The sequence below is a fragment of the Cervus elaphus genome, chromosome 30 (genome assembly GCF_910594005.1).
Source record: "Cervus elaphus chromosome 30, mCerEla1.1, whole genome shotgun sequence".
NCBI lineage: Eukaryota > Metazoa > Chordata > Mammalia > Artiodactyla > Cervidae > Cervus > Cervus elaphus.
Window position 1 is genome coordinate 47509469 of NC_057844.1, and position 27416 is coordinate 47536884.

General features: G+C 41.1%; 1 long non-coding RNA gene across 1 annotated transcript; it reads right to left on the reverse strand.

Moving 5' to 3' along the window:
• Positions 1 to 374: 374 nt before the first annotated feature.
• LOC122686849 lies at positions 375 to 25636 on the reverse strand. The gene is made up of 3 exons (XR_006338917.1): positions 25443 to 25636; positions 21131 to 21452; positions 375 to 701 (listed from the first exon to the last, which is right to left on the reverse strand). It is a non-coding gene; the product is annotated as an uncharacterized LOC122686849 (long non-coding RNA).
• Positions 25637 to 27416: the final 1780 nt, after the last annotated feature.

A 27416-nucleotide genomic window follows, 5' to 3' on the forward strand; every position in this document is an offset into this window, starting at 1 on the left:
CCTGTCTAGGCTTCCCTGATAGCTCAGTTGGTAAAGAATCTGCCTGCAATGCAGGAGATCCCGGTTCAATCCCTGGGTTGGGAAGATCTCCTGGAGAAGGGAAAGGCTACTCACTCCAGTATTCTGGCCTAGAGAATTCCATGGACTGTATAGTCCATGGGGTCATAAACAGTCAGACACGACTGAGCAACTTTCACTTTCAATCCCTGTCTAGCTGGGAATCAAAGGTCAAGGGTTGTAACCCATGTAATCTTTCTGGAACACTCAACATGTATGCTGGTCCATGGCCATGGGCCATGCTCAGAGGGTATTTACCCATGTGAAAGAGACATTTCATATCCATTTTTTCTTTACAGTTTATTTGGTCAAAACAGCCTAGGTCAGAACCACGCAGCAGCCATAGTCTTCACGTCACAAGAGTGGAACGCTCGGACTTTAGTTACCTTCTTTACCTGTGTAAACCACAAAGACAAACGCTAATCCCGTTGCATCACTGTGGCTCAGTTCATCCATGATGGGTTCGCAGAAGCCAGACTTAGTTTCAGAAGTGTCTAATTAAACCCTGGTGATTTGGAGTCCGGGAGAACAAGATGTGGTGAGTGGTGTTCATTGCGGATCTGCTGAGTAAGCAATAGGCTCCTGTTTTGAAGGCGCCTTCAGTTACTTCAGGTCAAAGAGATTTGCATGAGACATTTTTGCACCTGGAAATAAAAATTGCATGCTTAGTAATTTCAAATATGGTAAAGGAAGTTTTATTAAGGCCTCAGGGAAGAGTGGACTTACAGGTCATACATGCTTACACGAGTGTGGAACAAGACTAGGGCATGCTGAAGGAGATTCCAATCTGAGTTTGGAGCAGGTGGACACTCAGATTCAGAGCAGTTCTTTTTTAGGGTGGTATTAGGAGTTGGAGCTGGGAAATGCCTCAGAGCTAGGTGAACAGAAGCAGAAATCTAGTGCGCCTGTTTTTTTTTTTTTTTAAATAGGAAATACTCAAGCTTTGTGGGGCAGATTAAGTCTGAGAAATCTGAGAGTGGTTGGAATAGTTATACACTAGAAATCTGGCAAGATGAAAGGTGAGTGATTAAGGTGGTTTCGGTCTAAACCAGAGTGAGTGCTCAGCACTCTTTTTGGCAAAGCTCGTTTTGGCAACATTGTTACACCCATCCCAGGAGAGAAGCTTGGAGTTGAAAGAGTAAGGACACCAGAGGTCAAAGGTTAACTGTGTTCATGTATTTATTTGGGAAGTCTACAAAAGCCCTTACTAACCTTGGCTTTTGAGGATGGAGTTGACAGGTCCTCATTTTCATGATCACAGTTTCATCTGAAAATGTTCTGAAGCAGTCCAGTATCAAAACAGAATCTCTGTACCTCAGGTAGAAACATGTTGAACGGCACGGTCCCTGTAATCCCATGTACACTGGCAGCTTCGTGGCTTAGATACCTATCATGTGAGCTATTCTTCTGTTCCTATAAATTTAGTTACTATGTCAGGAGAGAAGGTAATTTTTTTTTTTTTAATGGAGTGGAGGGAATGTTCCCTATTATTAAAAAAAAAAAAAACTCCTCTTTGGAAATTAAGCTTTCAGCTCCCTAATCTTTTAGGGGAATACTTACTAACTGAGGGGGAAAAATGTTAGGTCTCGGGGGGTTTAACAACAAACTATTATTGTTTGCAGACTGATTCTTCTCTGAGAAGACAAGCTTCCTTAATGACAGCTTATGCAATAACAATCCATGATATAGTACTTACCAGGATGGAGCAACAACTGTGCTTTAAGCCAAGAAGAAGGAGGAAAAAAAAGTCAGTATCTTGTGCGTGAGAAGCTTGTAGATACCCTGAGGTGACTTCATATAATTCTAAAATAGCAGGTAGCTTCTTGCATAGCTAATCGAGGCATCGGCGCCTGGAGCGAGTGGAGGAGGCTGACAACGTACTTTGGTTTCAGATGCATTCAGCTCTTTTTTGAGTGATATGAGCTTAATTCATATTCTAGTTTCTATCCTGAAAGTTTATGTGTTCTGATTTGGCAAACAGCCTCCCCCCAAACCTGACAGCTCTGTGCTTTGATAATGCTGCTGATCTTAACGTCTTGCTTGGATTTGTTCTCCTATGTGCTGAGAAATTTAGCACAGCCGAATAAAGGGAACGGTTGGGTGTGTGTTTCTTAAGCACCTGAGTGATGCCCCTCACCTTCCCCTTCCATTCATGGCTTAGTGAAAGACATAGGTATTCACCAGGAAAACTTGAAATACACACGGTAGATTGAGTGGAAAGAGCTTATGAAGAAAGGAGTCACCCTGACTTTGCAAAATAGGTTGGTCATTCCTGCAAAGACTCCCTTCTTAGAGTGAAGGTCACAGAATGGCATGCTGAGATGATTTTAACTGCCAGTATCTTGAGGTTTTCCTCCAAAAGTCTAACATCAGCAGATGCTTTTGGTTGGTCCTTATGTCTATCCAGGATCTGGGCTACCTAGAGTCTATGCATCCCTTTGACTTAGGTCATAGAGGAAACGGTTTCTTATAGGATCCACTGCCCATTTGCTAGGTAATCCCAGGCATGAAGAGGATCTGCCTTCCAAAATAAAGGGTTCCACATCACATTTATTACTTCGATGCTCAGGAAGCTACAAGTGGAACTGCACATGCCAAGAGCCCATAATTTTACTCTAATAGATATTTAGCAGCTTAAATGAAATAACAAGGAATACGTTCACCCAGGCGCCATCCAGGAGGATTGGTGGGTATTTTACATTCCACTCTTTGAAAGGAAAAACACAAGTTTTTTAGACTTTCCCAAGATCTATGAATATTTTGGTATGCAGAGCAATAATACACAGAAGCATACCTGTAAGACTGAACCAAGTTCTGTTTGGCCAGAGGGATTTACTGCAATCAGTACACATAATGTAGGCTGGTCAATCAAGTTGATTTTTTTCTTCCAAATCACTTCATTAGAGTTCACCCAGGCAGCCACTTGCCTTCTGCTGTATTTGTTCACATGCTGCTTGATTTTCTTGAGCACAGTATATGAATGTCACAACTTGCCACTCTGCGTGCCTGTTTCACCTTAATCCTCAGACCCCAGCTCTCAGGGATGGTTTGTGGTCCTGGTATTTTTCCTTTCTAGCCCTCAGAACTCCATAATTACTCTGTTCCAGGCTCATAGATTTCCAAGAAACTCATGAGTTTTCTTTTGGTTCCTATCTGGTGCATCAGTTCAGTGTTGGGCTACAGTCCATAGTTTCGCAAAGAGCTGGACATAACTGAGGTGAAAATCTTCTTCTAATGGTTAGTTAGGGTTCAGTAAGAATTATTATGGGGAGTTTCCTGGTGGTCCAGTGGTGTGAACTCAGGACTTGCACTGCCAGTGGCCTGGGTTCAATCCCTGGTTGGAGAACTAAGATCCTGCAAGTCACACAGTGTGACCGCAAAACACACATACATAAATATATATATATAATGAGTGTCTTCGTGACTCTTTACCTCACCTTCCGACCATCAGCACAGTTGTCTTCCTTCCACCTGCAATAGATCCAGTTGCTGCCCTGCTCAAGGATCGATGCTCATTGCTGGTTCTGATGGTTCCAGTTTGCCTGCACCCAAAGCCATTCTTGGAGAAGGCAATGGCACCCCACTCCAGTACTCTTGCCTGGAAAATCCCATGGACAGAGGAGCCTGGTAGGCTGCAGTCCATGGGGTCGCTATGAGTTGGACACGACTGAGCAACTTCACTTTCACTTTTCACTTTCATGCATTGGAGAAGGAAATGGCAGCCTACTCCAGTGTTCTTGCCTGGAGAATCCCAGGGACGGGGGAGCCTGGTGGGCTGCCGTCTTTGGGGTCGCACAGAGTCGGACACGACTGAAGCGACTTAGCAGCAGCAGCAGCAGCAAAGCCATTCTGCCATTCCTACTTCATGCCCAAGGCTCTTTTACCCCAGCCCCACAGGCATCTGGCCTCTTTCAGATTGCTCTCACTTCTTTGCACCTTGGCTTATGCTCTGCCAAGAATATCACTTTCTTTCTCTGCCACTTGTTAAAATTCGACTCATCCCTCCGGGCCCTGTTCAAGTGTTGCCTCCCCTGGGCAATCTTTTTATCTAAATATGTTTTGAAGTCTTCCCTGGCCATCAAGTTAGAACTGATTGCTCTGTTGGCTACAGTCTCGTAGCACTTTGCTTGTATCTCTAGTTAGACTTGCCCAAGTGAGCTTTCTAATAAGGTGACCTGCAGATAGCTGTCCCCTGCAGGGGATTCTAAACAACTTCAGGGCAGGAATTTTTAAAAATCCCAATATCTACATAGTGCTTTGCTCATAAGATGGATAAATGGTTTAGAATTGAATTAAAATTAGATATTACATGGATAACCTGTCAATATATGTAAAAGTGGGCTGGAGCTGCTGGTCTGGGCACATTTATTACAAAACTTAATAGGTAAGTGTGACTGTTGAGACATGAGATTACAGGAAATTAACAAGCACAGGACACTCTAATCTCTTTGACAGTCAGAGGAAGCGGGAGTCCTCACTGGTCCCGCTGGTGAGAAAGCAGATGGGAGGTGAGCTGCTGGCCAGGAGGCATCTTTCACTTGGGCTCACCATAGGGAGGTTAGGGGGCAAGAGTTTCCTTCTCTGCAGAGAGAGAAGGCTACTTCTGCCTAGTGCATCATCCCCAAATATGATTCTGGGGCACTCCGTGGTGAGATCTGAGCAGAGCAAGATGAGATTCATCCATTTATGACAAGAAGAAGTTGACATTTCATAGAAAGCCTGATTCCAGCATCAAGAAGGGCACCATGTAGTTAGACAAAAATGCTCACCCACTCTGCAGATGGGAAGGCTGCCCAGAGCGCCTGTGTGCAGGACGCTACTCACCCACAGAAATGTCTTCTCCCCTTCCTTCCTGATAGCAGAGTTGTAGCTGGGATGGGGGCTGCCTGGCTTAGCAGCGCCCAGCTCCCTCTAAAGCCAGGTTTGAGGCAAAGAAACATGCTCAAAATTGATGTGTGCAATTCATCACTCATTTCAAGAGAGGGTGTCTGGCCCTAGATCTCTATTTTTCCCTCTCTGCCTTCTGGGTGGTGGGGTGGTGGATGGACCGTGAATCTGAGGATGGAAGTCATTTGTCCAAGATGGTGGAGGCATATCGGCCAGGCTCCTTGAAAGCCTGTGTGAAGATGAGCCTCCTGCTAAAACTGGAAACTTTCAGCCACTGTCTTGCATTTTTTATAGTAGCTTTGTCTTCCCTAATACAGGTTCTTCCCTTTTTCCACCTGTATAAAGCTTTCAACAAACATTTATTGAACATCGACTGTGTTTTAGACCCTCACTCTGTAAAACCCAAAGTGGATGATTCTTAGTCCTTGTCTTTAAGGCATTTACAGTTCATTTGGACAGATAAAACACATAATAAAAAAAAATGCCTGTACAAGTATGTCATCACTCAGCTCACAGACAACACACACTAGAGGTTACAGGAAAAAAGAGGTTCCTTTAGGCTATAGGGAGCTAGAAAGTCTCGTGAAGGAGGTGAGATCAGATTTGGAAAGATGCAGAGGTACAAGGAAGGCATGGTGGATGGGCAAAGGCAATGTGTGTCTTGAGATTGGGGGAGATGATGGTGACCCCTGCAGTCTGGACACAGGAAGCAATTTGCTTCTATCAGGGAGGAGCTGCAGTTGTCTTTGGGAAAGTGGTTGGGATGTAATTAAGAAAAGTCTTGAATAAAGATGGACTTGGGAATTGGTTTCTTCCTGGTGGCCAATGGGGAACTCTAAGGAAACATCACTGCATATTGCTGTGAATCTTGAAGTTTACAAGTAGTGACCCAAGCAACCTTTCGTTTGTTTACAGATCTGTTGTCCTAACACCTTGTAGGAAGCTGTGAGAAATCTGGTTAGGTCTCCAAAGTACAGGTTTTCGACAAATAGCTGGTTTGTGTACCTACAGCCTCAGGCCATTCCACAGAACAAACTGCAGAGGAAGAAACATATGGATGGCTGTGTTACTGGTTCAAACCTTTCCTTTTAACCCCACCTTCAAAACAAACTTCCTCTCATCTTCCTAGTCTCCCATTTTCTACATCAGTGATTTCTCAGTGCACCTGTCTTTGCATAATTACTTCTTGAAAAAAAAGGCAAGTAAACTTTGCATGTTTGATCTCATTCTTCTTACCTCACGAACTGGCATTTTATTGATTTCCCTGTCCAAGAAGTCATGTTCAGACTCAGTACCTCTGTAGTTAACCTTGTTTTTATTTATCAATGACCTAGCAACACAGTCGGTCTGGGAGCCCTTCTTAACAACTGGTATCCTACATACATTTATTTCTCCAGTACTATGTAGATTTTTCCAGCTACGTATAGACTTCTCTTCCTTTCAGTCCCATGACAATCACTTCAAAATTTAAGAAAGTCTGACTCCTGGAAAATTTGCTCCTAGGTGTTTTTCACTTGTCTTATCACTGAGTTAGACTACTGTGGTCTTGAAAGGTGCAAAAGTTTGGATGAAGGAGAGTTTGATTGCAGTTGGCAAAATTTGAGTCATAGCTTCAACTTGGGCGGGCTAACATTAATTTCCATTTGTTTCTTGAACATGTGAGGGTGGAAGGCCAAGATGCTGGAACAATATTTTGTGACCCTTTGTCCAAGAATGACCTTCTATTAAATTATTGAATCAGATGTGGGAGAAGATAGTGTAAAAATAAGAAGACTTCTCAGATGTTTGAATTGTCCAAGACATGACTCCTGCCTATATGATGGAAAATGTTGATAATTCATTGTAACATCACAGAGGTGTCAGGAAGGAGATGCCTTTTGAGTTGTAGAAGAAAAATGATCAACTTGTAAATTTTGTCATCTCAGTAACTTCTTAAGTTATGAAATATTCTGTGGCTTTCATTTTAACAGAATTGTGTTCAACAGTCTGGTAATTTAGTTTTGCTTTTATTTTATTTGGGCAAATTGTGCTTAAACAGGTCATGATATTGTATTCTTTACTATACCTGATTCTCCTTCTTACAAGAGGAGGACTGTTGATTAGGGAAGGAAGTCCATTTTGTTCTAGGGTTACCAGGATGCTTGCTGAAATGTGAATCTGGAGTGAACAACGTGATATTTTATTTATCTCCACCCACATATGGCTTCACTTGTGTTTTCCTACACCTCCCTGGCAGTTGCTGTTAGCTTCTATCTTTTGTTCTCCCACATTACTTTCTTAGTTTCTACATACTGCTGTTTTTGTTTTTAAACTTTGTTTTAAAGTTTGTGGTCAGGATGGAAGAGGAATGGGGAGTGAGAGTTAATGAATATGGGATTTTTTTTCATGATGATCAAAATGTTCTAAAATTGATTAAGGTGATGGCTACATGACTGAATACACAAAAAAATGAATGAATTGTATACTCTAAGTGTATTAATTTCTTGAGCTCCTTAGTGAACCAGGTTCTACTTAAGTCCTGGAATCAGTGGTAAATAAAACTATTACGTTCCCTATCCTCAAGGAATTGACATTCTAGTGATAATGATAAGTATTAAAACAATTAAAAATCAGTGCCTACAGCGATGCATGCTCCAAAGAATATTTAAAGAGGAAAATATTGTACAGAGTTTATTTTTATTTAAGATGGAATCTTCAGGAGAGGTATGTCTGAGAAGGTAACACTTCCAGTGAACTGAATGATGGGAGAGAATTCCAGCCATGTGTAGGTTTGGGGCAGAGGCACTCCAGGCAATGGGCGCATGTAGCATATGGTTCTGGTGTGGCTGGGGCATAGTAGGGATCACATCATGTGTGTTTTGTAGGTCACAGAAGAGTCCTTGATTTTTGTTGTAATTGCAATAAAAAGTCATTGGAGGATCTTAATAGAGGTGTGCCATAGTTAGACTTTTATTTTCAAAAGACTTCAGAGACCAGTCTGAATGATGATGTCATGTTCTAGGTTGGAGATGATGTTTCGTTTAGATTACAGTGAACATAGTGGAGATGTAAGAAGTGGCTGGTTTCGGAACTACAGCCCATTGTGTGCGTCTTTTATATTTCCTAGCATAATGTGGCCTATACCACACTTTGCTGAGTGAATGAATGTTTTCAGAGGGCTATTTAGGAAGAGATATCTAAGCATCAACAAAAAGCCCATGATACATTGACTTTTGGGGCCATGCAATACTGACTTTTGAATTAGCAGTGGTTGAGTTCATGAAGGACGCTACTATGTGTTGTGGTCCAAACTTGTAATATCCACAGAGATAATGCAAGGGTAATTCCTCTGTATTTCACTGTTCATCTCAATGCAACGTTCAAAGAGAGAATTTCATTTGATCTTAAAGATGTGCACTGGGGAAGCAGGGGTGGTTTTACATTTAAAATCATCCCATTCTGTACCTTGATATCTTTTATCACTGTCTTCACTTGTCCTGGCGACATTTGTTCAGTTATAAACACTTTTCAAAGAAGTTGAAACCCAGAATTTAGTGAGTCAGCCACATTGTTATAATGTTCATTACAACAGAACGGAAATGGAAACCATGGATGTGGAACCTAATTTCTGCATGATGCCTCTCATTATTCAAGATACAAGGAATCCATAGGAATTGCTGAGAATCTGTTTCCAGATTTAGAATTCTGGTTTGCTAGAAAGTAGTTGCATCACAATAGGGCTATGCTTCTTCTCCAGGAAGCAGCTGGCCCCGGAGGGGAGAGAACAGATCTTTGAATATTGGTTTATATCCCCATTCTGCCACTTACTGACTGCAAGAGCTTGGGCACAATATTCCACTTCTGGGCTTGGCGAGCTGAGCTGCTGTGTGGTGGCAGGAATCCATCTCTTTCAAAAAGACCTACTTTTGAGTCTGTTTTATATGGGAGGTCGCTGCTACAGAGTAACTCAAAGCCTAGTCTCTTTATTTCCTTTCCCTTTTCTAAGGAAGTAGCTGTCACTGATAATTTTATGGCTTATCAATATTGTAGGGCTTCCCAGGTAGCACTGGTGGTAAACAACCCTCCTGCTAATGCAGAAGACATAAAAGACTCTGTTTCAATTCCTGGGTAGGGAAGATCTCCTGGAGGAGGACATGGCAATCCACTCCAGTATTCTGGCCTGGAGGATCCCTTGGACAGAGGAGTTTTGGCGGGCTGCAGTCCATGGGGTCGCAAAGAGTCAGACACGACTGAAGTGACTTAGCACACACATGCACACATCAATATTGTAACTGTTGTTAAGCACAGAGAAAGACAACAGCCTTGTGATGAAATCTCCCGACGGGACTAAACTGCCTTCTGCCCATGTCCTGGCATCTTGTCGGACATGCAGGGAGAGCCCAAGGAGCCAAGAATTAAGTGAGCTGATGGGTTTCTGTGATTATGCCAGACTCTCAAGCAGCAGTAAAGATATACAACCTGGAAGAAATAAAAGTAAAACCTGGCTGTGTTATAAATACGCTTGGATGAAAGCTTGTGAGGATGGAAAATGTCTGACCCTCCATTCAGATGCAAGTGTTTGACTTGGTTACACTTTATTTCCTCTCCAAACTGGCACTTTATTTTCATCCTTCAAATAAAGAGCAACCATTTGATTTTGTAATATAAAAACTATTATTGCCCTTAGGAAAAGGATTACTGAACTTTCTGTACCTAGTGTTTATGCCTTTAATGAGCACAGTGTTTCCAAGAGAATTGAATGCCTTTTTGTACTACGATGTTTTTCTGCCACCACATCTGAGTTTTGTACCTTCATGTCTGGGAAGCTTGTTTTTCTAAATTCACAGAAATCTGAAAAACAGTAGGAATTTGTTCTCTGTCCTGTAGAGATGGGGCGAATCCCTAAAGAGCTTGTTGATTTCATGCTAACCACTTTGCTGGGAGGCAGGCGTCTTTCTTTCCTAAGGAAAAGGTTTATAGAGAGGAGTAAGGTTCGTGGGAAATAGCAGACTCAGGTAACTGCAGCTCTAGCAAGCAACAAACATCTTAGAGGTTACCAACATGAAAACTCTCATATGCTCTAACCTTCACCCGAGATTTACGGTTTGCCTCTAGTATTGTATTTCTAGTCTGGTTGTATTATCACAAAGGGTAATAGCATAAAATGACCTAAACATTAAAATGAGATTAAAAGATGCTTACTCCTTGGAAGGAAAGCTATGACAAATATAGATAGCATATTAAAAAGCAGAGCCATCATTTTGCCGACAAAAGTTCGTCTAGTCAAAGCTATAGTTTTTCCAGTAGTCATGTACAGACGTGAGAGTTGGACCATAAAGAAGGCTGAGCTCTGAAGAATGATGCCTTTGAACTGTGATGCTGGAGATGACTCTTGAGAGTTCCTTGGATAGCAAGGAGATCAAACCAGTCAATCCTAAAGGAAATCAACCCTGAATATTCACTGGAAGAACTGATGCTGAAGCTGAAGCTCCAGAACTTTGGCTACCTGATGCCAAGAGCTGACTCTTTGGAAAAGACCCTGATGCTGGGAAAGACTGAGGGCAGAAGGAGAAGTGGGTGACAGAGGATGAGATGGTTAGATGGCATCACTGACTCAATGGATATGAGTTTGGAGAAACTCTGGGATACAGTGAAGGACAGGGAAGCCTTGCATGCTGCAGCCCTTGGGATCACAAAGAGTCAGACACGACTTAGTAACTGAACAACAACAAACATTAAAAGCCAAAGCATGAGGAAGACGAATTTAAGTGTGGAGAGATGAGACTAGAGAGGGAAAGTGAAAGTGAAAGTGAAGTCTCTCAGTTGTGTCCGACTCTTTGCGACCCCATGGATGGTAGCCTACCAGGCTCCGCCGTCCATGGGATTTTCCAGGCAAGAATACTGGAGTGGGCTAGAGAGGAAAAAGCAAGAGTCAAATGGAAAAGTGCATTGTGTACTAATTCAAGTGTTTTGACTTTATTCTCAGGAAACTTCAGGAAGATCAGGAGAAATCATGAGAGGCTTCTAAGCCAGGAAATGAGACTTTCAGATATATATTTTAAGAAGGTCTCTTCTCTTGGAGTTATGTGGTTGTCCAGGGTGAAGCCTGGAGCCAATAGCAAACTGATTTAAAAATTCACAGAAGACCTAAATAGATACTTTTCCGAAGAAGGCATAGAGAATGGCCAACTGGTACATGAAAATATGTTCAACATCAATAATCTTTTAAATGCAAATCAAAGCCTCAATGAGATATCACCACACACCTGTTAGAATGGGTATTATCAGAAATACAAGAGATAAATGTTGGTGAGGATTATGAGAAAAGGGAACCCTTGTGCACTGTTGGTGGGAATGTAAATTGGTATAACTACTATGGAAAAGAGCAGTAAGTTTCCTTAACAAATTAAAAATAGAACTATCATATGACCTAGTATATGGGTATATATCTGAAGAAAATAAAATCATTATCTTGAAGAAATATTTGTACCCCCATGTGCCATGCAAATACTGTATAGTGTCACTTATTATGTGGAATCTGGAAAGAAACAAAAGTCTATGTCATAGCAACAGAAATTAGAATAGTTGTTGCAAATGACTGAGGCATAGGGAAAACAGGGTACAAGGGTACAATCTTTCAGATGTCAGATGAACAAGTTCTGAGGATCTAATTACAGCATGGAGTCTACAGTTAATAATACTATGTTGTACATATGAAATTTGCTGAGAAACTAGATCTTCAGCATTCTTTCTATTCAATAAAAGGTAACTATGTGAGGTGATGGATGTGTTAATTAACTTGATTGTGGTTTTACAATATGTATTTGTGTCAAATCACCATGCTGTATACTTTAAATAAATACAAAATACCAATAAAGCTGGAAAAAAATGAAATATTTTCATGTAATTTTTATCAAGGGTGTTCACTTGGGTTGTGTGGATTCTCTAGGTCCTGGACAGAGGTGCTTTTCCATTCACCTTCACGACACTGGTTTATCATCAATCAGAATTGCTTTTTAGGAGATTTTTCTCACTGAAATACTAAATTTTATTAAAATCAACCAAAGGAAAATTAAGAGGATAAAAATATTATATATTTATTTTACTTCATCTGCTTGATTCTACAAATGTCTACTGTGATTTCTTTTAGGCTTGGTAAGTTTTTAATGTTTAAGATGAGCAAGAGAGCTCATCTTATTGGGAAATAAAGGAGGAGATTTCAGTTGAAAGATACAATAGTAGTAGTACACTTTAAAAATCATAAACTGTATTGGATCTGGTATGCTTGGTGTGGAATTACATATTACTTGGATGTTTTCAAACTTGTATCATTTTTAGGACATACTTACCATTCCTAATTTACAACTTCTTGAGTGGAGCCACTAGATCACAAATGCAGTAGCCACATCATCTATGAAGATGCTGGGGGAACTAGCAAAATGTTGGTCAAAGGTTACAAAGGTTCAGTTGTGGGAGATGAGTAAGTTCTGAGATCTAATATGCAGCATGGTGGCTACAGTTAATGTAGACTGTAGACTAAAAATTTGTGCTGTAGACTCAAAATTTGCCAAGAGAGTTGATCATAAAGGTTCTCACCACACACATAGAAAAAGTACCCATTCGAGGTGTCAAGTATGATGATCACTTCATAATTTACACATATTAAAGCCTCTTATTGTGTACATTAAATATATATGAAAAGTGAAAGTGTTAGTCCGTCAGTCGTGTCTGACTTCTTGCGATCCCATGGACTTCAGCCCACCAAGCCCCTCTGTCCATGGGGTTTCCTAGGCGAGAATACTAGAGTTGCCATTTCCTATTCCAGGGGATCTTCCTGACCCATGGATAGAACCCATATCTGCATCACAAGCAGATTCTTTACCCACTGAGCCACTGAGGAAGCCCTCAGGGTTGTTCAATAAATGGCACATTAAGGAATGTGAGTTGTGTGTGTCCGTAGGTAATCAGGAATTTTATTTTCATTTATTTATTTTTAATTAGACTACAATTACTTTACAATGTTATGATGGTTTCTGCCATATATCAACATGAATAGACCATAGGTATACATATATCTCCTCCCTCTTGAACTTACCTTCCACCTCCCTCCCTATCCCACCTCTCTGGGTAGTCACAGAACAATGGCTTTGGGTTCCCTGCACCATACAGCAGACTGCCATTGGCTCATCTATTTTACATGCATGTGTGCTAAGTTCAGTTGTCTCCAACTCTTTGTGACCCTATGGTCTGCCAAGCTCCTCTGTCCATGAGATTCTTGAGGCAAGAATACTGGAATGGGTTGCCATGCTCTCCTCCTGGGTATCTTCCCGACCCAGGAATCGAACCTGTATCTCTTATGTCTCCTGCGTTGGCAGGTGGGTTCTTTGCCACTAGTGCCACCTGGGAAGTCCTCTATTTTACATATGGTAATGTACATGTTTCAGTGCTATTCTCTCAAGCCATCCCACCCACTCCTTCCCTCACTGTGTCCAAAAGTCTGTTCTTTATGTCTGTGTCACCTTTGCTGCCCTGCAAGTAAGGTCGTCAGTACTGTCTTTCTAGATTCCATATATATGTGTTAATAAGCTATATTTGTTTTTGATATGGACAGTTACATAATGAAAAACTTCCATAGGAAAGCATGATTGGATAACAAAGTAAAAATGGACTGGGGGGACTTCCCTAGTGGTTCAGTGATTAAGAATCCCCCTTCTAGTGCAAGGAGTGCCAGGTTGATCCCTGGTCAGAGAATTAAGATCCCACATGCTTCAAGGCCAAAAAACCAAAACATAAAGCAGAAGCAATATTGTAACAAATTCAATAAAGACTTTAAAACTGATCTAGATCAACAAAATCTTAAAAAAAAAAAAATGAACTGGGGAGAGGTGTGGAGTTATAGCAAGGACAATGCTTTAAGAACCATTGCATTAAATCTAACATGAGCAATTGAATGCCTAAATTATAATGATGATATTAGGGATAAAAACCAGTAACAATAGTGGGCTAGATTTAAGAGATTTTGTGGAGAAGTAAAGTAAGACTTCATGACTGACTGAACACCGGTAAGGGAGTAAAGGTAAGAGGAAGACTACACAAGTAATTCTGAAATTTTGAGATCCCCTGACTTAGGAAATAGTGATCTTATTAAAAGAACCATATGGGACTTCTCTGGAAGTCCACTGGTTAGGACTCCACACTTCTAATTCAGGATGTGTGGGCTTCATCCGTCATCAGGGAACTAAAATATCACATGCTACATGCTTTGTATGGCCAAAGAATAAAAAAACAAAGCAGACAAAATAAAATTAGATTGCTATATTTTTTTTTTTTAAATCTTAAAAAAAAAAAAAACAGAAATGTGAAGGGGCAGGCAGTTTTTAGAGGGGCAGGGTGAGTCTTAGTTGTAGATATATTGTTTTCTAATCAGGATGTGACATGAAAACGCCAAGCTACAGTTAGAGAGATACAATGGGTAGACGCGACACCTGGGAAAGTCTCATACTTAAGTGACTGGGAAAGGATTGAGGAGGCGACAAAGAAGGCAGGTCAAGAACTGCAGGGGGTGAAGGAGAAACCAAAGGATAAAGTGAAAATAGACGACAGACAGGTGAGCTTCCAACCCCGGGGGCAGGATCTAATCTATAGATAGATACTAAAAAGGTCCCTAAGACATGTGCCACGGACTCTGGATTTATCAATAAGGAGATCATGGTTAATCCTGAAAGAGAGTTTCAGAAATGTGATGGCTGGAGAAAGACCGGGGTAAGAAGAGATGGAAGCAGAATGGGGAGAAGGCAGCGGGTGAGAAATTTGACAACCAGAAGAAACGACATGCAGGCGGCAGGAAGGTGGTTTTTAAGATGCCTCCTGCAAGGGAGAAGAGAAAGAGCAGTTTAATAGGGGCATTGAATGTGCTGGAGGGGCAGGGATCAACAGAAGTAAGTTCTTAGAGCAGGAAGATCATAGAATGGCAAGAAGGCAGGGAACTGGGATGTATCTGCTTATTAGATCAGAAGGAAGGGGAAAAAATGATGCTATAAACACAGGTATTTTAAACTGGAATTGTATTGGCTTTGGAGAAATGAAGTTTGATAATAAAATTAGAAATTGCAAATGACAATGAGGAAAGTTATTCTAAGAAAAAAAAAACTGTGGTATAATATTTCTTCCGTCTTTAGGATAGTAAAAGAATGACAAATGTCACAACCAATTTTGTGGGGTAAGCAAAGCCTGGCCAACTAAAGCCTAATGCGTCATGATTCATAAAGACGTTGGCATCTCATCCTAGAATTTCTGAATAAATGAGGTAAGGGTGAATTCAAGGTTAAGTGGTGTAAGGAATAAGGTTGTTGTGAGGGATGAACTGGCCTATACTGTGAAGGCAGGAAGTCTGTCACTGCCTGAGCAGGTGGAACTATAAGAAATTAAGAAGAAGCAACACCCAGCAGGATACTACAACTTAGAATGTTTTGATGTCAGTCAACAACCAATGGGATTGCCCAGAAAGAACATTGAAACAAACAGTGGAAAGGATCCAGAGAATAATAAACTTCTATTTTTAGGCCACTCAATTAGAAAGTGACATGACAGAATATAAACAGGCAATGTGTCAGCATTCTATCACCAGACGTCCTCAGTTGACAACCTGACCAGATGTACAAAATGTTGCAGAGCAGGACAGGCCATTGTGAAGGGGAAATGGCTCTCAAGCCAAAATAAATACTTTTCCACGTGACATTTCAGAATGGTGAGGCTTCAAAAGAATAGCACATGAAATAGCCCGTACGAGTAATGAATGAGAAGAGAGAAATATCTCAGGATGATGAAGGAAGAAAAATAAAGGAGAAGCAGAATTCAGACCAATAAAGGTTTAAGAGCATGGATCACATGTTAAGAAACCTGGCATCTCATGGATCTTTGTGCCTGAAGGTCCAAATTCATAACTGATTGTAGAATATATTTCCACTGCCTTAAATGGCAGTGGGGTCCTAGGCAACAGTTTCCCCATCACAAAGGGACAGAGCTAAAATGATGAAGGTACTGCCAGTTTTGCAGTTCTGTGATACTTGATGTTTAGGCACATATGTTCATGCAAGAATTCAGACACTGTTGGCTATGAGAAAGAACCTGCTTTAAGGAATCAGGAGAATTAAAAAAGCCTGGACTGTAGCCTTGGCTCTGTGTGACTTATGACACATCATTTGACTCCTCTGTTACCAAGTTTCTTATGTAAAATGACAGAGAAAGGCTAAGTGCCCACTAAGGTCTTTATTCTATTTGAAAAATCGATGTTTCATTGATGTGAGCAGGAAGATGGCAGAGTAGAAGCATCCTAAGCTTACTTCCTCTCATGAGCACACCAAAATCACAACTGTCTACGGAACAACCACTTTTGAAAAAGAATAGAAACTACCAGAAAGGATCTTCTACTGCGCAAGACATAAAGAAGGAATCACAACAAGATCGATAAATTGGAAGTCCTTCAGGGACTCAGAGGAAGATTCAGCCACAGATGGAGACCTGAGTCCTTGGATCTTTGGTCCGTATGGGACTGTGATAATGAGTGAGATATAAACTTCTGTGTTAAGGCACTGAGATGTAGAGGTCCATCTGTTACAATGATTAGGGTCATTCTTCATATCATATAAAGCAATGCCAAGGGAAAAAAGCAATGTTTCTACAAGAGTGGGGCACCACATTATTGACTGCCTAAACAATCAGGTTGCTTTTTGTCAAATAACTTTAGATACAGGAATGACAACTAGGTGGTGGTTGACAGAGTCCTTCTGCAAAATGAGGGGAGGGGAGAATAACCCCATACCCAACACCATAAAATATAGATGATATTAAAGCCATAGAACTGGATAGGGCAAGTTAGGGAGGGAGGGTAGATAGAGGCGAGGCCCAAAAATGAGACGGACTTCTTGACCTCCAAGACAGTGAGGACCCAACGAAGGAGATGGAGAACAGCCTATGAGACTGTAGGAGATCCAAGAGGAAGTGGGGTCTGGGAGGCGAAGGGAAGAAAACATGTTAAGGAGGAGGCAATGATCAATGTTGTCAAACACTATTGATCAAAGGAAGATGGGGCTGAGAATTGGCCATTGAATTTGGCAGTGCCAGGTCACTGGGTGCGTGCTAAGTCCATTCAGTCATGTACAACTCTTTGCAACCCTATGGATTGCAGCCTGCCAGGCTCCTCTTTTCATGGATTCTCCAAGCAAGAATACTGGAGGGGGTTGCCATGCCAAACTTAAACTTAATCCAGTTGTGCCCTCATCTCCTGACTCCTTGAAACAGCTAGATGAGGGCCTAACTGGAGTAAGTTTAGGTTTGATGGGAGAGCAGAATATACAGAAGAAAGTTCAGAACTCCTTTCAGTGAGTTTTGCAAGCAGTAAAGGGAAGCAACGACTGAAGAGATATGCAGACTCAAGAAGTTTTGTTTCATTGCTGGATGGGGATGAGAATAAGGCAATAGAGCAAAAACATTTGATGATGCAGGAGCCAATGATGAACAAAGCAATAGCAAGATGACAGTAAATGCCATGAAGACATCACATAGGATGGGGAATCCAGAGAAACACTGGGATATTACTTTAAAGTGGCTCAAGAGGGCTTCCCTGGTGGCTCAGTGGTAAAGAATCCACCTGTCACTGCAGGAGACATGGTTTCAAACCCCGATCTGGTAAGATCCCACATGCTGCCCAGCAACTAAGCCATGTGCCCCAACTAGTGAGACTGTGCTCTAGAGCCTGGGAACCACAACTAATGCAGCCCTTGGACCCTAGAGCCTGTGCTCTGCAACAAGAGAAGCCACCACAATGACAAGCCTACATACTGCAATTAGAGAGTAGCTCTCGCTCACCGCAACTAGAGAGCAGCCCCTGCTCGCCACAACTAGGGAAAAGCCCACATAACAGTGAAGATCCAGCACAGCCAAAAATAAATACAGTGGCTAAAGAAAGTCTTTCTGATATTCTTGAGATATGGATTTTTCCAGTAGAGGGCAGGGAGAAGGAGCAATGAGCAAAGGAAATAGGAGGTTCAGTTGACATGGTTTGCTTTGGAACATTTGGGGTGTAGGAAATGAGGCCAGTATGTCTGGAGTAAGTGAGTAACAGAGATAAATGAAAACCAAAGAGTAAGGCCCCCAATGCTGTCATTGTCTGAAGTCACAACAAGCTGAGATTTTTACGGTAAGCGCCAAGGGAAGTCCCTAGGGTGTGAAGCAGTTGAATGTTTTTGGTTTTTTTTTTTTTTCCCATTTATTTTTATTAGTTGGAGGCTAATTACTTTACAATATTGTAGTGGTTTTTGTCATACATTGACATGAATCAGCCATGGGTTTACATGTATTCCCCATCCCGATCCCCCCTCCCACCTCCCTCTCCACCCGATTCCCCTGGGTCTTCCCAGTGCACCAGGCCCGAGCACTTGTCTCATGCATCCAGCCTGGACTGGTGATCTGTTTCACCCTAGATAATATACATGTTTCGAGGCTGTTCTCTCGAAACATCCCACCCTTGCCTTCCCACAGAGTCCAAAAGTCTGTTCTGTACATCTGTGTCTCTTTTTCTGTTTTGCACATAGGGTTATCATTACCATCTTTTTTATATGATCATTAATGACATGTTAATATCATTTTTTATTATCTTGACTTTTTAAGTGATTTATGGTTTCTAAGCACTGAATCCCATAAATGGAGGCTCACAGAGTTCAAACCCTTTGCTTAAGTTCTTAGCACAGACCCGGGCTCCCAGCTCAGTGCAGCTTATGGACTCAAACCCAGTTCTACCATCTGCAAAGGCAGTGACTTTTCCCACCATTCTCACCTGCTTGTCCATTCCCTTCACATTTGACTCTGTCCCAATCCCTGATGCTCCTCAGCAGAATTCCTATGATCCTGAGCATGTCAGGGTTAACCCCAAGCATTCTCACGTGGCTTCTCCTCAATATCCACCCAGAAGGTCAATTAACCTTCTTTCTGCTCCCAGCTTCTTCAGTTCTTCTCATCTGAAATTCCTCTAGCTGTTGTTGTCTGTTGCCTTTCATGTTATATGATTATGACTTGTTTGAAGCCAAGGGCCTCGTCTCCTACTTCGGATTGATCTTATTATGCACAGAACAGGGAATAAAATACTCTTTAGATAAATGAGACAAAGTGTCTCAAAGGCGAAAAGTTGTTTTCCTTTGGAGCTCTAGAATTTCTCCCTTATGTATTCTGACAAGGGTCAGTGAAACAATCGCAGTGGACAAGATTTCAGAATTTCTGGTGATAGTCAGTCTGGAATCACTGGAAAATATTGTATGTGTTAAAAGCAACACTGCGTAAGACACCAGGAACATTTACTTTTACCAAAAAGATAGGCTTTTAAAATTTGATAACATTCGTTTTTTGAAAAACTAGAAACTTGCCTTTTAACTACAATGGAAGAGACTTGTTTTTAATGACAAACTTTTATTCATAAATGAAAAAATTCAGTATACCAAGTAGAATGAATTAAAAATTAAGTATGTAGGATTGGATTACTAGAGGCTGATACATTTTATTAAAATCACTAAGACTTGTGATTGAAACTTATGAATTTTATTTTATTTATTTTTTGGCCATACCACACATCATGCAGGATCTTAGTTCCCTGACCAGGGATTGAACCTGTGCCCCTGTGTTGAAAGTGAGGAGTCTTAACCACTGGACTGCCAGGGAAGTCCCTAAATTATATTTTAAAAGCCTATTAAGTTTTCAGATTATTTTGCCATATATTTGGAATTATTTTGGGGCATAATTCAATGAGCAAAATAACCCTTTTAAATCTTTGGAACAGAGTTTCAAATTAAAGACCTATTTTAATCAATTCATAGTTAATTTTTCTAGATTCTGCTTTTGAATTAATTACTTAGAATGGTTTTGAAATATAAAAAGCATTTACTATAAAATGTAAAGATAAATATCAATTTTAGATGTAGGGTTGATACTAGTGAAATTGCAATCTAAGTGGCTCAAGAGCAAAATAGGATTGGCCTGTAAGGCTGAAGGCAGAGCATCAGTGGCCGAAACTGTTCCGTTAGCTCAAATGGCCCCAAGCCACTAAGATGCCCCAAAATAGAAGAGCTGAGAAAGTCTAGTTCGAGACCACCTCCACCAGAGAAATGGGCCAAAGCAAATGAAACTTCCCTAATATTTCATTTCTCTTCAGCCAGCTACTGCCACCTAGAAATGACATTATTATGATGACTTTATTCATTGCAGAAGAGTTAACGTTGTTGAAGCTTTAGTGCAAAATATGACCATCTGTACCAAATCATTCAATTTATATGCAGAGACTACTGAAAATTTATTTTAGTATGGGCCATAAACTAAGTGCAGCACAGGATTCATTTGTAGTATAATTTTTATCAGCTTCTGTAGGAATAAAATTGTTCCTTTTGTGTTTAAAGGCTTGACATCAAAAGGCAAAACCTCACCCTGAAATTGCCTTACTTAAGATGGGAGAATAGTGCAGTTACAACCCTTAATATACACAGATTATAAACTAAAGAACTACTTTTACAGTAAGTCAAATTGTTAGATCATATTTTTATACCACTAAATCCTAGCAATATAAAAAAGTAATCAGTCAGGAAATCTACAAATGATTCAACAGCAAGTTGGGGCTTGGAAACAAAAAGTTGCATTGTACCCACCTGTATCAGCTTAGTTATAATTATGCAGATAAAATTATGTGTATATTTTTCATTCAGGAACCATTTATTCAATTCAGTTCAATAGATAACAATGGATACCCTGATGCATACAAAGCACTATGTTAGGCAGAATTATGCCGAGGCACAGATACATAAGAGATGGCCCCTGTTTTCAAAGAGCTCACAGTCAGATGGGATAGACGGACGGGTAGACAGTTAAGTCTAAGACAGGTCTGGCTGTGAAAAATGCTATAGGAAACAGTAATGTAAAAGAAAGAGCTATTCATTTTGTCAGGAGGATTCAGGAAGGCATCATGGGGGTGAATGGCGAGTAGAACTATAAGCAGAGAAGGATTTCCCAAGTAGAAGAGTAATGTGATGGAGAGGATTTAGATTTGGCTGGAAGATAGAGTCTTGATAGAGAGTGGTTAGAGAGGAATCCATGTGGGGATGGGTTGGATTCGGTACACGGCAGGACTGAGAAGCCTACTCTGAAAGCCAGAGATGCCTTGGAGACTCACCCAAGAGCATTGACAGTGTGACTTGTGATTCTGCCTCGATCATATTCTTTCTTCTGTGTGTACCTGAAATTGCCTCCTGGGGACTTTCCTTCAAAACTCAGCACCAATAAACATGTCCAGGTGAGGCCTTCCTCCTCCATCTCCGATGGCATATGTTCATCCATACCTGGAGCCACTTTAACATTTGGACCAAACCGTGCTTGGAGTTCTGAAAGGCTGTGTCCATATGAGCAGCCGGCAGGGAGGAGGACTTCACTTCAGATACCATGTTGGCCAGGGTAGTCGTAGGTGGAGGTGGGCAGCAGACAGCTGGAACCCCTATCTGTGGTTGAGGAAGAACATAGGGTTTAAGGTAAAAATTTGGTAGGAATTTGTATAGAAATGGCCATAGAATTAGATAAGATTTATGGAAAAAAATAATAACTTCCTTTGGTACATGTTAAGTTTGGTACATGTTAAGTCTATAACATGCTCATAGTTTATTTTTTTTTAATTCAGTACTAGCTGTAGACTTTTATAAACTTACAATCTAGATATCTATGAGCAAAAATAAAATATGTCACTTAGTTGAAGGCTCAAGGTTTTTACTGTGGAAATTTTAAACCTGAGAGTAAGTATTATTAATATAAGATAAAGAAACACATTTCTAAAAAATTCTAGGTATAAATATTTTAATAAGACAACTGAATGTCTGATCAGGGTATATACTACTTAGGGAGCTTTCTAAAAAATTCTAGGTATAAATATTTTAATAAGACAACTGAATGTCTGATCAGGGTATATACTACTTAGGGAGCTATAGGTCACAATTACTAGCAGAAGAATGCTACTGATGTGAAAATCAACAATTAGCTTTCAAATGTAAGCCAATTCATGACTGAATAAATCCTTTTTCAAGAATAAACTTAGGTGTGTGTTGAAGGTAGTCATGGTTCCTACACTCAATGCCAAATCACTCAATCAGGTCAGCAAAAGGGTAGACAGATCTGTAAAGTGATGCTCTGCAAGACATAACTGGTGAGTTTATGAGAAAAAAACTTGAAGCTTCAGAATTTGCTTAAAGTTATAATCTCAAGAAGAAATACAGAATTTATTTTGCTGCCAGCTACACTGGGGAGAGTTGGACTGTGAAGAAAGCTGAGTGCTGAAAAATTGATGCTTTTGAACTGTGGTGTTGGGGAAGACTCTTGAGAGTCCCTTGGACCGCAAGGAGATCCAACCAGTCCATCCTGGGTGTTCATTGGAAGGACTGATGCTGAAGCTGAAACTCCAATACTTTGGCCACCTCATGCGTAGAGTTGACTCATTGGAAAAGACCCTGAGGCTGGGAGGGATTGGGGGCAGGAGGAGAAAGGGACAACAGAGGATGAGATGGCTGGATGGCATCACTGACTCGATGGACATGAGACTGAGTAAGCTCCGGGAGTTGGTGATGGACAGGGAGGCCTGGCGTGCTGCGATTCATGGGGTCGCAAAGAGTTGGACATGGCTGAGCGACTGAACTGAACTGAACTGAACACTGGGGAAACTGTTGACATTTTCTAAAGGATAAAAAGGAGTTATATTGTTGTTTTATCATTTGCTATTCCAAGTGTTGATAGTTTTGGAGTTAGGATGTCTTTTTCCATGTTGAATTCTACTTAAGAGGAGAGGGGAGGAAGATTTGGAGGGTAAAGGGATATGTAAAACTGATCCTACAAGTGAGGAGAGGAAGATGAGAGCATGTGGAATAAGTGACTGGGGATGAAAAATTCTTGACAAAGTTAAAGAAGGTGGGAACAGGATCAGGAACCGGGTGGGTGGTGTGGGGCATGCAGAAAGGAAGATTGTAAAGGGACGAGCATAGAGGCACAATTTAGGAAGGAAATTCTTCCAATTTCTTGTGGAAATTGACCACAAGCTGATGCTAGGGAGAAAGCAGACAACAATATCAAAAGTAGATATTCAGTTCAGTTCAGTTCAGTCGCTCAGTTGTGTCCAACTCTTTGCGACCCCATGAATCGCAGCACTCCAGGCCTCCCTGTCCATCACCAACTAAAAGTAGATATTAGCTAGTGCCAATTCATATGTATGGAATGCATTCCTCTTGGGATGATGATTAAGATGGCAAAAAAGAAAAAAAAAAGGCATAGAGACAAAGAGAGAATTGATTTTGAGATGATTAGAGATCTCTACTGGAGAAGCAGCAGCAGCCGCAGCAGAGATCTTTACATAGTTTCAAAAATGATAGAACAGAAAGAAGTTTGGGGATTTTAAAGGAAAAGAAGGAATCAGCATGATCAAGAGAAGAAAGGGGTTAACCTGAAACAGTGATGGGGCTGACCAGTGGGCGTGTCCAGTGCTCTTTTGTTTTAGCATGGAGGTGATCAGAGACTGTCTGAAAGCCACCAGGCAGCCTCAGAGGAATCCGAGAGAACTCACAACAATAGACCAGGAAAAGTGCTTTAAATAGGAGCACAGAATCTAAAATATAGAGCAAATTCAGTAAAAATAGACCAGCACAGTACAGCGTCAGCAGTGACTCGCAAAAATTTTCCACTGTTGTAGGCATGATTGAGAACATTTGTGTGTTCCACGGTCTCATGGGAGTATATAATTTCTGGCAAATTAACTGTAATTTCACCTAATTCTCACCCAGTCAAGAAAGCCTTCCAAGGTGCGGGATTGAAAGAGAGACATTGAATCCCCTCCCATTTATTCAAATCCCTCACATGCATGAGCCAGAAAACAAGAGAAAGGGCGGGTCCAGGGCTGAGGATTAAGAAGCTAATGTGCCATCAGAGAAATGGTCAGGGGGGCTTTTGCGCCTCAGCCATTTCACCTTAAGAGAAGAGGAGGGGGGAGCCTGCGGACTTCTGGCTCTGGCTCATGAGAACCTCTGATGAAGTTGTTCAAATCATAACGAGTCTTGAGAGTACAAAATTTGTTAAAGAGGAAAACTGTGGGTGAGGGGCGAAACCTGAGGAGGGCTGAGAAGAAGGGGAGGAGATGAACGCGATGGCGGCAGAAGAGAGCCTGGGAAGGGTCCTCGGAGCGGAGATGGGACAGGGTTTCACAGCTGGGCAGAGACCAGGAGTCGCCCCGAGGTCTAGGGTCCACGCTGGCTGATGAGGCCACCTTGCAGGGATGTCCTTTTGTCCTTCTGGTGATAAGAGGCTGGTATGTCTGATATATTAGTTCTTTCCCTCTCTGCCCCCTTTCTTCCATTTATGAAATCCTCCGGGGCAACGTGTATTTTTTAATCTTTAAGTACCACTCAATCATAGGGGATTTTCCACAAGGACTTACAAAAATGCAGATTACACAGTAAACATGCTCTTCAGCCAATAAAAGGCCTGTTTCACTGAGCAAATTTCTTTATGATGTTTAACTTTGGTTCAGGTCCTGATTCCGAGAAGTGAAATTTGGTGGCGTGAGAAGAAAAAAAAAAAAAAAAAACGCCGTGGAAAAGAAGAAAACCCCAAGATAGCCATTTCCAACCCCACAATCAGACCTTGTTTATGTGATATGGACTCAGAGCTTTCTCTTAAAAAATGCACGCGATTAAGAAAATACTTTGAGAACCTAATAATAGGTCCCTGAAACCCGAGATCCACCTCTCATCTTTCTAACTCTTGGGAACGCAGTTAATAAGAACTTATGTTTTTAATACACGGATTCTTAGCAACAAAGTAGTTCTTTAATTAGTACAAAACTTGAATAATGCATCGTCTATTATCTCACACGGCACATAGCATTCAGAAACTTGTACTGGCAGATTCGTTTACATATGTCACCGCGGTACCTGTAATTTAGTTTAATGCCAGGACAGTGTGCCAAGTGTGTGTCTGTGTTTTAAAGCTTTCGCCAGCAGTTGTTTCATGGGGCTTCACAGTAGTAACTAAACCATGTCTATATTAGGAAATTTAGTGACTGTCCCTTGCAGGTAGCTGTAATATTCTTCCCTCACACTAATATTCTTCCCTCATACTAGGGCATTGAATGGGTAACTTTTTAGGAAATGATTTAATACCATTGTAAAAAAAAAAAATGGAAAATACTGGCCGAAGATGTAGTTGGTTTGTTGTTGGTAATTTTGCCAAGAGAAGTGCCGCCTTTTAAGTGAGTTAAATCAAAATAAAAACAAAGGACTTGAAATAAACATATGAGATCCAGTCAGATGATTCAGTCACAGGAAACATCAGATGCGAATGATCTGACAAATCTTCTTTGGATTTAACTTCTAATTTCCCACATCATGATATGCAGTTTTCTGATCCAGGGAATCATTTCTTGGCTGAGAAACTGAGCTTTTCCCACATGACCAACTTACCCAAAAAGAAGAGGTTCAAAAAAAGGATGCATGCCAGGTCCCTTCTCCATCAGTCTCCATCAGAGTCATCTTCTCTCTACAGGTGCTGCAGCTAGACGCTTGGAATGAAAAAGGACTCCGAAAAAAATGAGGCAACCTCAACTCACAATTATTTAGAACGACTCCCCTCTCTCCTGAGGAATTGTCAGTAAAGAGTGTTTAGTTCATTCCCTCACTCCACACCAAGTTTAAATGGGCAGATACTAGCAGAGTTTTAAGTGCTTTATCCTGACTTAAGTCCCTGAGATTTGGAGCATTTTGTTGGTCTGAATGTCTAACCAGTATAAACCTTAGCCATCAATATCCAAATGGAGAATTCTTCCCTTTGGTATTCACAAGCATAACATACATAATCCTTTATCTCTGGCGAGGCCATTAGCTTTTTGGCCTTTGGCTGGTTGATGTATACAGCATCTCTCGTTATTGCCTGTGAGTGTTCTCAACTGACTTGCAAACCCTTTGATCAAACCAGCTAGACCTGATTTTCCAGATGATTCGAGAGACAAGGCACACATCTATCAGCTTTACAGGCCCTGGCAAGCCATCAAGACCCCATGTTCCCCCACTCCCTTCATTGGAATCAAAGGTAAACAGGGAGCCAGTTCTCATTTAAATAAGTAGCATCAAGATCTTGCCTCGACATTCACCGTTGTAGCAGCAGAAGAAAAACAACAGTTGAAGTAAGAAAAAGGTTTCCTTGGCAAGGATGCCAAACTAAATAATGACACCCAAAGCAAAAACACGCTGCACTGAAACTCAACTTTAGTCATTTCAGCCTACTTGAAACAAAGCTTTTTTTTTTTGTGATTTCAAAAGTGAACATTGTACTTTGCTCTGGCAGCCATTTCTGTGTTTTTTGAGTGATCCGATTATGCATAAATTCTCTGCCTACAGGCCTTTCAGCACCTCCATCCCATGAGTGATTTGAAAACAGGACTGAAAATTTCTATACACAGAGCGTCTGCCCTCTGCTTCCTCTTAACTTTTAAAGCATAAGTGACATTGTTTTGACATACATTGTCACTGTGTATTTTCTCTCCCTCTCTTTTATGATTTTGGAAATATTTGTAGGAGATCCAGATCTCTACATCCTGTCCCCTAGAATAGGGGTCCCCAACCTCTGGGATCTAATGTCTGATGATCTGAGGTGGAGCTGATATAAAAATAATAAAGTGCACAACAAATGTAATGCTCTTGAATCATCCTGAAACCCTCCCTCACCACCCTGTCCACGGAAAAATTGTCTTTCATGAAACCAGTCCCTAGTGCCAAAAAAGTTGGGGACGACTGGGAAGCTGAGAATTCATTGCCTTGTCATCCATTTTTTTGCTTCATTGATGCCGCCATCCTATTGGCTGGACTTTGGCAGAATTCTTTGAAGTTGCCGTGTGTGTGTGTGTGTGTGTGTGTGTGTGTGTTGACCTTTGAAATTTGTACAATTTGTAGTAAGGGGGCAACAAACAGAAATTTGCACTTCAAAAATTTGTTTGTGCTTGAATAACTGAAGCAGCGATGTCAGGTCTTCAGGTGAGCAGTGACATGTATGTGTGGTTGGTGGAAAGCTGCCTGGGCTAGCAGAGTATGAATGGTCCATGTTTGAGAACATATGGTGGCCTAAAAGGGGTTAAGGAAGCAGAGGAACACTTTCTCAGGCCCCATTTTCCCTTTAGGGGAATTCAGAGCTTGAATTGCTGGCTAGGTCCTTAGAGAAAGCTCCCTTTTAGAGGCCACAGTTTTTGCTACCTCCTGAGCTAGGTCCTAGAACAATTCTTGGTTGACTATTTTTTCTTCTACAATTACAGAGATAGCCCTATCATTTTTACTAAATTCCTAAATGTGCCATCACATTCTGTGTCTCAGGATACTTTTTTTACCTCTCTCTATAGCAGCATCGGCAGCTCTTAGTTAGCTTTTTAAAAAAATTATCTATTTATT